General features: G+C 41.7%; 1 pseudogene; it reads left to right on the forward strand.

Annotated features, from left to right (window-relative positions):
- Positions 1 to 1,624: 1,624 nt before the first annotated feature.
- LOC112628392 overlaps positions 1,625 to 17,217 on the forward strand; it is a 38,765-nt pseudogene continuing 23,172 nt past the window's right edge.

Below are 17,217 nucleotides of genomic sequence, written 5' to 3' on the forward strand. Positions count from 1 at the left end.
TGGAGTCTCACTCTGTCACCCAGGCTGGAGTGCAGTGACGCAATCTCAGCTCACTGCAACCTCCTCCTCCCAGGTTCAAGTGATTCTTCTGCCTCAGCCTCCCGAGTAGCTGGGACTACAGGCGCCCACCACCATGGCTGGCTCATTTTTGTATTTTTAGTAGAGACGGGGTTTCACCATATTGGCCAGCCTGGTCTCAAACTCCTGACCTCGTGATCCGCCCACCTCAACCTCCAGAAGTGCTGGGATTATAGGCATGAGCCACCATGCCCAGCCTCCTGGTCCTATTTTACCAGGGGGCCATATGACCTGTCTTTTTAATTCCTAAGTCTTTGGATCACGAAGCCCTCTGCCAAAGGAGCCTATCAACCCATCCCAGATCCTGAACCACCTTCTGAAGCTTTTTCACTGAATCCCACTACTCACATTTCCTCATTCCCAGCTTCAACCCTGACCCTTACTCCTGCCAGATCCTCCCAGCTCTCCATGGGCATTTAGAAGTTGCTATCTCAGAAGATGCCCCAATACGCCTTATACCTTTAGCCTCTGAACCTATTCCAAGCCCCCTGATTTGACTTGATGTCCAGATACCCACATTTTGGCTTCCTATGAGACTCATGGTAACTCCACCCTTCTTCGACATGTGAATCAATGTAACTAATGACTATCAAACATTTGCTTTGTGAAAGGCCTAGTGCCTGTGGCACGGCATATCAAGTAAGATTTCCTCTCTCTAAAGCTTAGGGACAAAGCCATGCATGTGCTATAGATGCTGTGGTGGATTATTTGCAAAGATGGCATCAATAATTCCTCCCATCCCTATAGGCATGCATCCTATGGAATGAGACCTTGTAGCTCCTCTTATCAAGCTCCTCCTTGTAGCTCCTCTTATTTTGCCACCCCTTAAATTTTGGCTGGCCTGTGAGTTACTCGGACCCACAGAATGCAACAGAAATGGCATTGCAAGACATCCGAGCCATGACATCAAGAGGCCTTGCAGATTCTTCTCTCACCCTCTTGGAAGGTGATGCTACCATGTGGGGAAGCTCAAGCTAGCCTGCTGGAGGATAAGCTCACATGCAACAGAGATGAGCCAGCCCAACTTAAGCCAATGCAGATAACTAAAGATACATGGGTGACCCCAAGTGAGACCAGCAGACCACCTGTCTGATACTAGCCCCAACTTCTGACACAGAATCATAAGCAAATAAAACGATGGTTGTTTTAGACTATTAAATTTGGGGTGGTTTGTTATACAGCAAGAGGTAACTATTACAGAAGCATAGAGGAGAAAGAGATTAACTCTGTGAGAACATTACTTATGCTTTCAAGAGTTGATTGCATGTTTTTAACAGGTTTTTATTTAACCAAACGAGTTTTTTACTGGTTAGGTCTCAGGCTGGATTACAAAGGGAAAGAATGGGGGCTGGAGAATCAACATTAAATAGACCAGTCCTGCCTGGGAGCTAGCCTGGGGTAGGGAGGGAGTGGTCACTTCCTCAAAGCTGCTTCTGATTTTCACCCTTCTCACCCCCAGTTGTGGACCCACAAATTATCAAGCTTCTCTCCATCTCACCCCTAGTTCTTACACATTATTTTCAAGAACTAGTGTAGCGTATTAACAATGACTCCTACGTTAGTGACAGCCAAGCAAAGAAGGGACAGGACTGGGGTGGAGGCTTCCTGCATAGAAGTAGATCCATTTGATGTACATAAAAGACACCAGCATTATTTTAACCAGGTAATAAGATTTGGCATAAAAAAAAAAAAAACAGCTTATCTCACTCATTCCTTTACTTTCCAAATAAAGGATTTTTCTGCTCTCTGCTGAAATTTGTTTTCTGTCTTAAGCATACAAAAGGAAGAGTATCTGCCATCTCCATCAAACAATATGAAATGAATATTTTAAAGTTCATGAAGCAAGAAAAAGTCATTATCCTAGTCTATTCTTGTACCAGAGTTTCAAACAATAAGCCCATTCTGTCCAGAAGTGACAGAAGAACTACTATTGAAGATAATTAACACTAGAAATAATCTACAAAGAATGCACAGGGTAACATAAAAGCCCAAAAGAGGAGTCATGCCCCAAAATCTAGGAAGGGAGCAACACCGCTCTTTATAACTGAAAATAATGATAACTGCCTTCCCAAGAAGTGCTAGCCAGGATCTGAGGTCCATAAGTTTGGCATGAGCCATCTATAATTTTCCCAAAGAAAGGATAATATGCCCATAGAGTAAATTCTAGGCAAAGGAAAAATAAAGTACTAACTATAGGCAATTGTCTTCTGCCTTTCAAGTAGCTTTCTTGGGCTTTTCTGAGAAAGGTGTGTAAACTGTGAAGGGAGCTGAGGTGGTCAGGGTAATGGAAAGATTCTGGATATGAAGTGGGAATAAAAAAAGAATTGAGACAAAGTAAGTCCTGAGTTGGGAATATTTTGCATGTTGGAGGAATGTGAATCACTGATGGTCAGAAGGCAGGCTGTGGGTTGACTGCAATAATGAACATAAATTCTTTTTATCCCAGTATGCATGATCCTTTGCAACATCTCCTTAGAACAGAGAGGTCTAATGGAGAATTTTTAAGCCATATGAATCCTCTTTCCTGTCTCCTTTTAAAGCCTTCAGCAAACCTACCTTGTTGTCTGATTATTTGAATATTACATTAGAGCTTTTTATGGAAATACATGCCTCAGAAAGGGTATGGGACAAAAGCATAGGCTACTCAATTACATTTGGGTTGAATTAATTATGGTTTTATCCATAAATCCCTCTCTAGTCTCCTGTAACTCTGGATTAGACTGCCTAGGTCAGAAATAGGCCCCAGTTACCTGACCCTTCTTCCTTTGCTTCACTTCCTGTAGGCCTCCTGCAGCAGGGAAGTAGGGTGAGGCTCCTCTTCCTGGGCATGGGCCCACCTTTCCCACTGCATGAGACGGAGGATTGAAAAAGAACAAAGCAGAGAATTTCAAACAGAAAGTGGACAGAGGAAAAAAGGAGGAATTTGAAACTTCTTCACACCTTTCTTTCCCCTACTTTTTTTTTTATGCCACTTTCTCAAAAGCCTAGCCTCCATATATATCTCAATCTTCTTAGAACTCTCTGTCCTGTTCCATTAGGTGTACTTCTCTATTCTTACACAAGAACCTTGCTGTTTTTATTATTACAGCATTGTAATATGCTTTAACTTCTGATCAGACAAACTCCCTCCAACTTTGCTCTTCTTTTCAAAGTTGACATAGCTTTTCTTAAAATCTTATTCATTCCTCCATTCAAATTTATTTTTAATTGAATTTATATTCTACTCTATTTTTATGTGTATTAAGCATTTGGTGTCCTAAGGAAACCTTCTTCACAGAAGAGAATGCCCTGGGTAGAACAAAATACAGCAGCACATTGAAGTGGATAAATCAGAAACATGGAGGTTTGACTACCACCCAACAAAAGAACAATAAAATTACTTTTATGAACCTAAAAATCTAATTCTAGAGCATGATGAGTCCACTGAGGTGCAGCTGCCCCATGAGATCCTTCCACGAACAGCTTCTCCCTTACCTTATTGTACTGCAGTTCCTAGCATATTGAACAAAAAACTCCTCAGGGTCTGAAGGAGAGCTTAGTGCCAGTCACCACAGGCCAGCTCTATGGTGGTGGCAATATTAAAGGACCTTATCCGAGCACCCTTTTAGACTTAATTACCCTCAGGGGAACCTCAGTCATAAAAGGAAAATCCTGATGTACTTACTCTAAAATACTTTATTTTGTGTTAGTTGCATTTACTGCTTTTACAGCAAATTTTCCTTCCTAGTTCTGCTTGGCTTAAGGTAACTTGCGTATGTTTCTTTTTCAGAAGATCTATGGGGAAAAGTGACTTGGGTTCAAACCTTAACTAAGAGTAGTATTTTCCTTCAGATTTTCAGATTCAAGATGGTAGCTTGAGCCCACAGATTGACCTCTAAACTCCATTAGAAGAACCAAGGATATCTAAAAACTAAAATACCTGTAGCAAAGCTGGAATACAGAGGAGGGTGCCAACAGAAAGTTAAAATGCAGCAGAATAGGATCAGATTGAAATAAAAGCCCATCAGTGTGGAAGAGGAAACTCCTTACACAGGCAACAAGGCCCCGGTGAGGAGCAGTGAGTCGCTTTCTCCGACAAATCCTGAGGAGGCATGGGAATCTTGTAGAACCCACAACAACCATTGGTTTCTCTGACGGAAAGAACATTTTTCTACTCTCCCCTTTGGTCCCCGTTTTGCCTTCCTCAACTGTTATTAGTATTTATTTGTTTGATTGCTTATTCAACAAATGTCTGTTGAACATCTCTTCTGAGCCAGGAACTGTTCTGAAGACTGAGGATACAGCAAGGAACAAAAGTCCAAGCTCTCATGAAGAAAATATTCTAATGGAGAGACAAACAATAAAAATACCAGAAAACACCTGATGATGATAAATATTCTAAAAACACTAAGAGTGATTTGTTAAAGCTTTTCTATCAGGCTTCCCTACATTAGTTAGTCAGGAATAACCACTCTGAGGAGGTAATATTTAAACTAAATATCAGAGAGCAAAGGGAACAGCATTCCGGGCAGAGGAAACAGGTGGTGCAAAGGCCCTGTGGCACAAACCAGCTTGGCATGTTTCCAGTCTCAGCCTAGATATCACTTCCTCCAGTGCATTTTCCCAGTCCAGCGCTGTACCCACCCCCCACCCACACACACACACACACACCAGGCTGGATTCTGTGTTCTCAAAGCACCCTGTTCTTCCTTTACTCCAGTATTATCACATTCTGCTAAAATTGCTTACCAACTTGCCCACAATGCCCTGTAGAGTTACTCTCTAAGGGCAGAGACTACATGGTATTCTCAGCACCCAAGAATGTCTAGACATGGAAGATATCTAATCAATATTGTCTAGCAAATGAATGTCTAGAAAATCAGTTCCTCTGAGTCCAAGTCTAGTCCTCTTTCCACTGTGAAACATCACCTCTCCAATAAGTGAAGACCACTGTTGGAGTAGAACCTCATTTTTATTACTTTATGTTGACTTCTTCTATCTTGGAATTTCCACCTGTTCATACCTGGGTAATAATCACATTTCTGTTCTCCTTATTAGGCTCTTAAATATTGTTGGGAACAATGTAGAGAGATGTTGCCTAGTCTACTTTTATGTTTTAAATTTTCAAGAAATAACTTCCCTAGTTTCCTTAATATAATTTCCCCCCATCATCACCTCTGTAAACAGCAGCCAAAAATACCTCCATACACTTGTCTCTACCAACTAAATGACATATTTCCCTCATGCTTCCTTCTGCTTTTTCCCTTCCTTTGATAAAGCCCAATTTATGACTTTATTATCATGATTATTCTGATTTTTGAATCCCCAGTCACTTTCCTCAGATAATCATGCTTTTATCATTCCACTCTGCTAGCAACTGCCTATATGTTGACTTTACCCTTGGTACACTAAATTCAAACTCATTCACTCTGCAGTCCCCAGACCAAGTTATGCCACATTCAGACACAGCAACCAGAGTGCTCCCAGGTGCCTTCTGCAATAAACACTGCAATCAAGTCATTTGATTTTACTTTCTCAGGTTCCTAGGCTCATAACTCTCTTCTGCATATACAAGAGTCTAATAAAAGAAAGAAATTTGCAATGCCTACAGCATTACAGCATAGATACTCAAAAATGAGAGAGAGCTGTTATCACTCCACAATCTCAGAGCTTGCACCATCAATGCTTTCTGCAATCTCATGCACCTCCACAAACATTGTCTCATTTGCCATTCATAGCATTTCATGGTGCATCTAAATGGTATTACTTGATCCCTATTTAAAAAATCAAAAAACTGTAAAAATCAGAGAAATTAAGAGAAAGGGCCAAATGCAGCTAGAATTTGATGACATTTATTCATGTATTCAACAACATTCATTAGCACCTACTGTAAGCCAGACCCTAGTCTAGGTGTTGGAGATAATTTCATTGAACAAGGCAAATAACATCCCAACTCTCATAAAACTTACATTCTACTGGAGAGACAGCTTATAAAAAAGTAATCACACATTCCATAAGGCATTTTCACAAAATGCTAAGTGCTATTTTTAAATGTGTATACTATGATAGAGTGCCAGGACAAGAGATGGAGGTGGGTGCTACTTGAAATTGGATGGTCAGAAAGAACCTCTTTGAGGTGAGTTGAGACCTGGAGGAGCCAGTTATACAAAGATACGAGAGAAAAGAGTTCCAGGCAGAGGGAAAGCAAGTGCATGGCCTGGCCTGGAGGTGGGAAAAAGCTGAGTGTTTCAGGGACAGAACTAAGAGACTGCTTTTGAGGCTCAATCATTTGAATCAAAATCTCTGTGATTCCCTAGGTCTTTTCTTCATGGTCACAAGATGTCTGTGGCGGTTTCAGCAGCATGTCTACATTCATGGCAGAAGGAATGGAGAAGAGCCAGTGACAGCCACATCATCTCCTTTCAACAAAAGATTTTTTAAAGATTCTCAGAAAGCCTCTTGCAGAATTTTATTTGGTGTTATAGGCCTGAAGTAGTTAATAAACACTCCCCACCCACCCATCCAGCAATGAATTAGGCAAGGAAAGTACAGTCATGACTGGCTTAGATTACTATAGCTCCATTATTTGGGAATATTGGTGCTCTGAAAAAAAAATCAAAATTATGTTGGGAAAAGGGGAGGAAATGACTATTAGGCAGCCATAATAGTGACTACTATGGTGGAAAGGAGAAGATGAGGTCAGAGAGATATGGAACTATCAGATAATATTGGGCCTTGTAAAACCATGGTAAAGAGTTTAGATTTTTTTCTAAGTGCAATGTAAAATCATGAAAGAGGTAAGTAAAAGTGTGACATGGTCTGATTTGCATCTTTAAGAGTGTGGTTGCCATTTAGAAAATAAATTGTAGAAAGCAAGAATAGAAACATGGACTTTGATTAAAAGACACTTGCAATGCTATAGGCAAGAGATGATGGTGGCTTACTAGGGTAGTAGCAGTAAAGGTACAGAGAAGTGGTGGACTCAAAACATACTTTTTAAGTTATAACTGGAAGGACTTGCTGACATCATGTGGGGGTTTAGGCAAGAAAGAAACAAACCAAAAGCTATGGTCTGATCCTCACAAATCCTTTATAATAGTATTTACAAAGACTGATAAGCAGACTCAGAGAGAAAAATAATAATAATAAGAGCCATGCTTTGGATATGTTAAGCCTGTGACGCTATTAGGCATCCAAGTAGTGATCTCAGACCACAACTATAGTAGATGCTGTGATGTGTTGCCCAGTTTTCTCTTCAAGATCAAGATAGTAATTCCCTCAGCTTCCAGAAGTGATTTGCAGATGACTCATAGCTGAGTTCCTACCTGGATATTGCACTTGGCCCAAGGAAACTGTTCTGTCCAAGGTTACACATTCTCCCTGAGAGTGGTCCATATCCAATGGTTAGTTGATGCAGGCAAGCATTGGATTGACTCCTTTGCTTCAGTTTGTAACTACTTTGAAGGGACATCCAATGCCAGAGTTCCTCATGGGGATGGCTGAGGTTTTGCTGTGACTGTGTTGTCTCTCATCTTCTCCCTCTGCCCAAATCTGCTTCCTTCATTTTTTCAAAAGTGTTCTTCCCAACATCATTCTCCAATGAACTTTGTGCGTACCTGACCTAGGACACTTGATGTCAGGGGCAATGGAAAAAAATAGAACCTGAGGCCGGGCGCGGTGGCTCACGCCTGTAATCCCAGCACTTTGGGAGGCCAAGATGGGTGGATCATGAGGTCAGGAGATCAAGACTATCCTGGCTAACACGGTGAAATCCCATCTCTACTAAATATACAAAAAGTTAGCTGGGCACGTTTGCGAGCGCCTGTAGTCCCAGCTACTCAGGAGGCTGAGGCAGGAGAATGGCGTGAACCCAAGAGGCGGAGCTTGCAGTAAGCCAACATTGCTCCACTGCACTCCAGCCTGGGCGACAGAGCAAGACTCCATCTCAAAAAAAAAAAAAAAAAAAAAAAAAAAAACACAGAACCTGAAAATGGGATCTTTAAGCTGGCCCACCTGCTAACTGGCCGGCCATAAAGACCCCATCACTGGTGGCAGATGCGTTACTGAAGTCCCTGGTCTTTGGTAGTGGTAGGGGTTGGTTAACTTGCTTAAATTTTCACTGGTAGTGAACCAGGAGGAGACAGTGGCAGAAAGGAATGCACTCACAAGTCTACTATATCTCAGGCATTTGAGAAGTAGTAATTATAAGGGCAATGGAATCAGATGGCTATTGCTGAGTGCTATCAATGAGTAGAGAAAGACAGTGAAAAGCTGAGGGTAATTAATCACCAATTCCAGGTGAATTATGAAAATCAAAGGATCTAACTGATAACATATGAAAACGTTGTTATATCCTGCAGCCAAAGAGTAGAAAAGCTGAGAATTGGGTTCAGAAGTTAATTACAAGGTTAGAAGAGCTCAAGACAAGGTTGAATTCTCAACCTTGCAAGGTCTACTGTGCCGAGAGTTCTGGCTGGGGAGAGTCCTAAAACTTGGGATCTAGACATCTAAGCTGATGTACTTTAAAACCTTGGAACCCCAAATTCCCCTCCAGAAGTGTCCTACTATCCCATGTTGAAGGTTAGAACTTCCCCATTTCTTGCAAATAAGGGAAGTAGAGAGGCCACTACCTTGCAGGACAATATGAACCCCACTCACGATTCACCCTGGCACCTTCCTTCCTAGTCAGTAACTAAGACCAGTAATCAAGTCAAAATATAGCTCATCTATGCTGGGTGTGGTACTTCAAGCCTGTAATCCTAGCACTTTGGAAGGCTGAGGTAGGCCGATCTTTTGAGCTCGGGGGTTTGAAACCAGCCTGAGCAACATGGCAAAACCCCCTCTCTACAAAAAAAATACAAAAATTAACTAGGTGTAGCGGCTCACACCTGTAGTCTCAACTACTTGGGGGTGCTGAGACAAGAGGATCACTTGAGCCTGGGAGGCGGAAGTTGCAGAGTTGCAGTGAGCCAAGATCATCACACCACTGCACTCCAGAGCATGGGTGACAAAGTGAGTTCCTATCTAAAAAAAAACAAAACAAAAAACAAAACAAAACAAAAAAATATATATATACACACACATATACATACACGTATATATATATATCCCATCCAGAAAATAGTGGGCCTGTTATAGGGAAAGGCATCACTCCCTGAAGGAACTACAGGACATAGTCAACATTTACCAGCAGGGGCCAGGAGCAGATATATGGGGCTGGATCCAAAGGGAGCTTTATTGGAAAAGACTGGGGAATAAAACATAAATCTGTATAAAGGATATAGGATTTAACACCCTTTCAAGGATCCAAGGATATGAGACAAACATGCTGAGCTAGCTCCTGGATGCTTAGAAAAACTGCTGACTCACAGAAATGTTAGAATTGCCATGATAGATGATAGACAAATGGATCAAAAGACTCAAAGAAATGGACATGCTGGAGTGGATATACCACTAAGGCCAGTAACTTGTCAGCCAAGTATATTCTGCTTGAGCACCAGAAGAACGCTCTATTTAAAGCAGTAAGGAGAGGATTAAAAATGCTGGTGAGAAAAGAACCAGCATTGTGGAGAAGCACAATGATGGCTGTCCTTCATAAGCCAGGGGTAGCAGAAAGATATACCATCATGTAACGTGGCTCCCTAATGACAAAGAGGATGATAGAATCCCCAAACAATCAAGACCAGGAGGTACACTTGACGCTTAATCAGAAGCAATGCAGGTGGCATGGTCAGAGTGAGATCCAGAGGAGCTTCATCTATGGAGAGCAATGGGAGATGGTTCACAGAACACAGAGTCCTTGCGCCTGTGCACAAGATAGATAAGCAGCTAATAGACATATTTGCTATGAAGTCAGGGGAGAAAAGCAAGAAGGAATCATCAAGAGGACGAGAGAAGCTACTCTAATAAAAACATTATGATCGCTTTTCAATTTCAATTTCTGGATCTGAGTCTGTTTTTCAAACACAGAAACTCATTGACTGAAGGAGAGACTGGGTCTTCAGGAGAAAAGACCCTGAAACACCAAGGCAATTGTATATAGTATGATTATGTATATGATTACCCAGATCATTTGCCAAGTGGACCTATGATCATATATTAGGGTAACCATACATTGGAGAAAGGGAAATACCAGGACATTTTGAGTCCTACTAGACATAGGCTCCAAGTCATACTGGGCCCCAGTGAAATGTTGTATTGACCCCACTTCTATTCCAGGTCTACCTAATGATGAATACATTAGGTTCAAGAACCCACCTAATGGTAATTTCCTCAGTCCTACCAAAGTACCAACATAGGTCAGGCGCAGTGGCTCTCGCCTGTAATCCCAGCACTTTGAGAAGCCAAGGCCAGCCCAGGAGCTTGAGATCAGCCTGGGAAATGTGGTAAAATCTGTCTACAAAGAAATACGAAAATTAGGGACATGATAGTATGCATGTGTAGTCCCTGCTACTTGGGAGGCTGAGGAAGGAGGATTGCTTGAGCCTGGGAGATCGAAGCTGCAGTGAGCTATGATAGCACCACTGTACACCAGCGGGAGTGACAGAGCAAGACCCTGTCTCAAAAATGATGATGATGAGAAGAAGAAGAAGAAGAAGAAGAAGAAGAAGAAGAAGAAGAAGAAGAAGAAGAAGAAGAAGAAGAAGAAGAAGAAGAAGAAGAAGAAGAAGAAGAAGGAGGAGGAGAAGGAGAAGGAGAAGGAGAAGGAGAAGGAGAAGGAGAAGGAGGAGGGGGAGGAGGACGAGGAGGAGGATGAGGAGAAGAAGAAGAAAGAAGAAGAGGAATAAGAAGAAGAAGGAGAAGAAGAAGAAGGAGGAAGAGAAAGAAGAAGAAAGAAGAAGAGGAAGAGGAAGGAGGAGGACGAGGAAGGAGGAGGACGAGGAAGGAAGAGGATGAGGAAGGAGGAGGACGACGAAGAGGAGGAGGACGAGGAGGAGGATGAGGAGGAGGAAGAAGAAGAAGAAGGAGAAGGAGGAGAAGAAGAAGAAGGAGAAGGAGGAGGAGGAGGAGGAGGAAGAAGAAGAAAGAAGAAGAAGAAGAAGAAGGAGAAGAAGGAGAAGGAGAAGGAGAAGGAGAAGGAGAAGGAGAAGGAGAAGAAGAAGAAGAAGAAGAAGAAGAAAGAAGAAGAAGAAAGAAGAAGAAAGAAGAAGAAAGAAGAAGAGGAGGCAGAATTCCCACATTGGTTTCTTGGCCTCAGGGTTAAGTACTTCCAAAATGTGGAAGGCCAAGTGGGAGCCTCTGAGCACCCCAACCTAAACCAGCTGAATTTTGTCTTGCTGGGGGAAAGTCTGTCTTTTGTTCTATTCAGGCCTTCAACTGATTGGTGAGGTGCACCCACATTATGGAAGGCAACCAGATTACTCAAAGTCTAACCATTTAAATGTTCATCTCATCAAAAAAACACGCTCACAAAAATATCCAGAAAGATGTTTGACCACACATCCAGGCACTGTGGCCCACCCAAGTTAACACAGAAAATTCACACCCTTTATGAAATTTGTACTTCCTATCTCTGGAACCTTGACTCCTGCAGGTTCAGAAGAAAAATCATGTACCAGAGGACACAGCAAAAATGACATTAATCATTAGGCTACAGTTGCAACTCAGCTTCTTCAGGTTTCTTGTGCCAAAAGACTAGCAGGTAAGGAAAGGACATCATCCTGGCAGGAGTAATTGGCCCTGATCAGTGGAACAAGTGAGGGGTGTCCTTAGACAAGAGAGACAAGGAAGGACATGTCTGACATCCAGGTGGTCCCCTAGGGTGTTTCGGTACTCTCTTGACTAACTTTGATGGTAAATGAACAAGTGCAGCTGATATAAGATATGAAAGGAATGGTGACCAGAGGTTCAGACCAGAGGTCCAGGTCACCCCACCTGGTAAACCACCTAGAACAGCAGAAGTGCTGGGGGTGAAGGGAACATAGAGGAGGAAATGATGAGTAGCATTTGCATCACTGAGACCAGCTGCAGTAGTGGAGGACGTAGTTCATGTCACTAACCTTTCTCTTGTAAGTTTCTCAAAAAAAAAAAAAAAAGGAACCAAAGAGAATCCTAGAAGAGCTATTCCTGGAAGGGATAAATTTATTATATCAAGGAAGTGGACCCAAGGGCACAACAGGTGGAATCTGACATGCTCTGGTGCACCATCTAGATATTCCCTCCTGAACCAAGATGCTCACTTTTGCAGGTGACAAGCATTTTGCTTGCTCACAGCAGGATATCTAAAAATTGCTCTTAGCTGAAGGAGCTACTTGGCTTCCAGTTTACTCCTCCTTCAGCTCCCATCTAATGACTGGTCAGTGCAAAGACACAAAGGCCAAACCCCTGCCTCTACTAAGAATACTTCCAGCGGGGCATGGCGGTTCACACCTGTAATCCTGCTCTTCAAGAAGCTGAGGTGGGAGGATCACTTGAGGCCAAGAGTTCAAGACCAGCCTGGACATTATAGCAAGACCCTGCCTCTCAAAAAAAATAAAAATTAAAACTTAGCTGGGTGTGATGGTACACAGCTGTGGTCCCATCTACTTGGCAAGCTGAGAAGGGAAGATCAATTGAGTCCAGGAGTTTGAGGCTACAATGAACTATGACTGCACCACTGCACTCCAGCCTAGGCAACACAGCAAGACCCTGCCTCAAAAAAACAAAGAAACAAACAAACTTCTAGAAGCGCTTTCTAGCTCCAGCACTGGGCTGAGGCTTTTGTTGTAATTACATAGTTCAACTTCTCCCTCTGCACAAACCTGCTTTCTTCATTCCCTCACAGGAGTTATACCCAAGAGCACACCTCGATGAACTTTCTGCACGCAAATCTCCATTTCAAAGTTGTTTCTCGGATAACTTCTCCTCCCTCTTTCCTCTCTCTGGCCCCTTCTCCTTCTGCACCTCAGGAAACACCGACTCACTTCTTAGGTTCAAAGTTGCAAAATCTAACTTTTAAACACGAACAGTAATGAATAAACTGTAGGAAGAAATGGCAATAGTGTTTGATTAAATTAGACTAAAAAATGAAGAAAAGTTGCTATTGCTTGCATTTTCCATGACAAAGTAAACAGCAAGCCTGTTAAAACCAGAGATGACCTAGTTACCACTGTGTGTGTACATCCAAAAACAAGAAGCAGCCACCTCTCTCATCCTTCTTTCTGTGGTAGAAGAACTTTTAAACCCAAGAGAAAGCGGAGAGAATGCAAAGAATTTCTAATTACATTTTTAAAAGTGGGAATTAAATAAGGACTCATTAACAGTTTATGGAGAAATTAGCTCAGAAGTTCTAGAAAAACAACCCTAAAAATGTTAACTCTTGTTTATTCTGCATGCTAAGATTTAAAGTGACTTTATGCTATTTGTCTTCGTGCTTTTGAAAAATGTTTAAAACCACTATAGTCATAAGAGCCTCTTTAACCATCATTTGCACAAAGTTGTCTATCTCTTTTCATAAAATGTACAGCATTGATATAAAAGGCCTAGGAAATTATATATACACATATATTCATATATCTTTGATGACTAAGATACCTTGAAATTCATCCTGAGGGTTCTCTTCTCCCTCTCTAATTTGACCACATATCTTTTTTTTTTTTTTCTTTTTTGAGATGTAGTCTGATTCTGCCACCCAGGTTGGAGTGCAGTGGCACAGTCTCTACTCGCTGCAACCTCCACCTCCCAGGTTCAAGCCAAACTCATGCCTCAGCCTCCTGAGTAGCTGGGACCACAGGCTTGTGCCACTATGACAGGCTATTTTTGTATTGTTATTAGAGACAGGGTTTCGCCGTGTTGCCCAAGATGGTCTTGAACTCCTGGCTTCAAGTGATCTGCCCACCACAGCCTCTCAAAGTGTTGGGATTACAGGCATGAGCCACCGCACCCAGTGACCACGTATCTTTCTACCACTGTGGCTTTTATTCCTGCAGCTCTGGTTCACAACCCTCCCTACCCAGCCTCCAACACCACTAACTCCTCTCTTCTTTAGTCCCACCCCCTTCACATCTACTATCCCCACAGCCATAGGTGACTTCCCCTCAGGGACTTCTTCAAGATCTCCCTGTCTTCCTCTCCAAGGTCACCCTCAACCCTCTCTGGAGGGTGAACTGCTTACAGCTCCACATTGCAAAGCAAGCTGTTGCTCCCAAGTTTCAATAGTGAGTCTGCTTTGGGAGGCCAAGCCAGGCAGATCACTTGAGGTCAGGAGTTCGAGACCAGCCTGGTCAACATAGTGAAACCCCGTTTCTACTAAAAATACAAAAAAATATTACCTGGGTATGTTGACACCTGCCTGTAAATCCCAGCTACTCAGGAGATTGAGGAAGGAGAATCGCTTGAACCTGGGAGAGGCAGAGGTTGCAGTAAGCCAAGATCACTACACTGCCCTCCATCCTAGGAAACAGAGCAAGACTCCGCCTCAAAAAAAAAAAGAAAAGAAAACTGTGAGTCTACTGATTTGTCAGTTTATTTAAGTTTGTATTCTGAAAAGGAATTAAAGTGGGCACTTTTTTTATTAAAGTTCTGGGATACATGTGCAGAACGTATAGATTTGTTACATAGGTACATGTGTCCCATGGTGGTTTGCTGCACCCATAAACCCATCATCTACATTAGGTATTTCTCCTAATGCTATCCCACCCCTTGCCCCTCACCCCCTGATAGGCCATGGTGTGTGACGTTCCCCTCCCTGTGCCCATATATTCTCATTGTTCATCTCCCACTTATGTGTGAGAACATGCGGTGTTTAGTTTTCCATTCCTGTGTTAGTTTGCTAAGAATGATGGTTTCCAGCTTCATCCATGTCTCTACAAAGGACATGAACTCATTCATTTTATGGCTGCATAGTATTCCATGGTGCATACGTGCCACATTTTCTTTATCCAGTCCAACATCGGTGGGCATTTGGGTTGGTTCCAAGTCTTTGCTATTGTGAACAGTACTGCAATAAACATACATGTCCATGTGTCTTTAGAGTAGAATGATTTATAATCCTTTGGGTATATACCCAGTAATGGGATTGCTGGGTCAAATGGTATTTCAGGTTCTAGATCCTTGAGGAATCGCCATACTGCCTTCCACAATGGTTGAACTAATTTACACTCCCACCAACAATGTAAAAGCGTTCCTTTTTTCTCCACATCCTCTCCAGCATTTGCGGTTTCCTGACTTTTAATGATTGCCATTCTAACTGGTGTGAGATGGTATCTCATAGTGGTTTTGATTTGCATTTCTTTGATGACCAGTGATGATGAGCTTTTTATGTTTGTTGGCCACATTAATGTCTTCTTTTGAAAATGTCTGTTCATATCCTTTGCCGACTTTTTGATGGGTTTTTTTTTTCTTTTTTTCTTGTACATTTAAGCTCCTTGTAGATTCTGGATATTAGCCCTTTGTCAGGTGGATAGATGGCAAAAATTTTCTCCCATTCTGTAGGTTGCCTGTTCACTCTGATGATAGTTCTTTTGCTATGCAGAAGCTCTTTAGTTTAATTAGATCCCATTTATCAATTTTGGCTTTTGTTGCAATTGCTTTTGGTGTTTTAGACATGAAGTCTTTGCCCATGCCTATGTCCTGAATGGTATTGCCTAGGTTTACTTCAAGGGTTTTTATGGGTTTAGATCTTACGTTTAAATCTTTAATCCATCTTGAGTTGATTTTTATATAAAGTGTAACGAAGGGGTCCAGTTTCAATTTTCTGTATGTGGCTAGTCTGTTTTCCCAACACCATTCATTAAATAGGGAATCCTTTCCCCATTGCTTGTTTTTGTCAGGTTTGTCAAAGATCAGATTGTTGTAGATGTGTGATATTATTTCTGAGGCCTCTGTTCTGTTCCTTTGGTCTATAAATCTGTTTTGGTACCAGTGTCATGCTGTTTTGGTTACTGTAGCCTTGTAGCATAGTTTGAAGTCAGGTAGTGTGATGCCTCCAGTTTTGTTCTTTTGGCTTAGGATTGTCTTGGCTACATGGGTTCTTTTTTGATTCCATATAATATTTAAAGTAGTTTTTTCCAATTCTGTGAAGAAAGCCACTGGTAGCTTGACAGGAATAGCATTGAATCTATAAATTACTTTGGGCAGTATGGCCATTTCCATGATATTAATTCTTCCTAGCCATAAGCATGGAATGTTTTTCCAGTTGTTTGTGTCCTCTCTTATTTCCTTGAGCAGTGGTTTGCAGTTCTTGAAGAGGTCCTTCACATCCCTTGTAAGTTGTATTCCTAGGTATTTTATTTTCTTAGTAGCAGTTGTGAATGGGAGCTCACTCATGATTTGGCTCTCTGTTTGTCTATTATTGGTGTGTAGGAATGCTTGTGAATTTTCCACATTGATTTTGTATCCTGAGACTTCGCTGAAATTGCTTATCAGTTTAAGAAGATTTGGGGCTGAGACGATGGGGTTTTCTAAATACAAAATAATGTCATCTGCAAACAGAGATAATTTGACTTCCTCTTCCTATTTGAATACCCTTTATTTCTTTCTCTTGCCTGATTGCCCTGGCCGGAACTTCCAACACTATGTTGAATAGGAGTGATAAGAGAGGGAATCCTTGTCTTGTGCTGGATTTCAAAGGGAATGCTTCCAGGTTTTGCCTATTCAGTATGATATTGGCTGTGGGTTTGTCATAAACAGCTCTTATTATTTTGAGATATATTTCATCAATCCCTAGTTTATTGAATGTTTTTAGCATGAAGGGTGTTGAATTTTATCTAAGGCCTTTTCTGCATCTATTGAGATAATCATGTGGTTTTTGTCATTGGTGCTGTTTATGTGATGTTGTTTATGTGTCGTTATGTGCTGTTTATGTGATGGATTTTATTGATTTGCATGTTTAACTAGCCTTGCAACTGAGGGATGAAGCCAACTTGATCATGGTGGATAAGCTTTTTAATGTGCTGCTAGATTCGGTTTGCCAGTATTTTATTGAGGATTTTCACATTGATGTTTATCAGGGATATTGGCCTGAATTTTTTTGTTGTTGTTGTGTCTCTGCCAGGTTTTGGAATCAGGATGATGCTGGCCTCATAAGATGAGTTAGGGAGCAGTCCCTCTTTTTCTGTTGATTGGAATAGTTTCAGAAGGAATGGTACCAGCTCCTCTCTGCACCTCTGGTAGAATTCGGCTGTGAATTCTTCTGGTCCTGGGCTTTTTTTTTTTTTTTTTTTTTTTTTTTTTTTTTTTTTT

This window comes from Theropithecus gelada, chromosome 7b, assembly GCF_003255815.1.
Source record: "Theropithecus gelada isolate Dixy chromosome 7b, Tgel_1.0, whole genome shotgun sequence".
In the NCBI taxonomy this organism is placed as follows: domain Eukaryota; kingdom Metazoa; phylum Chordata; class Mammalia; order Primates; family Cercopithecidae; genus Theropithecus; species Theropithecus gelada.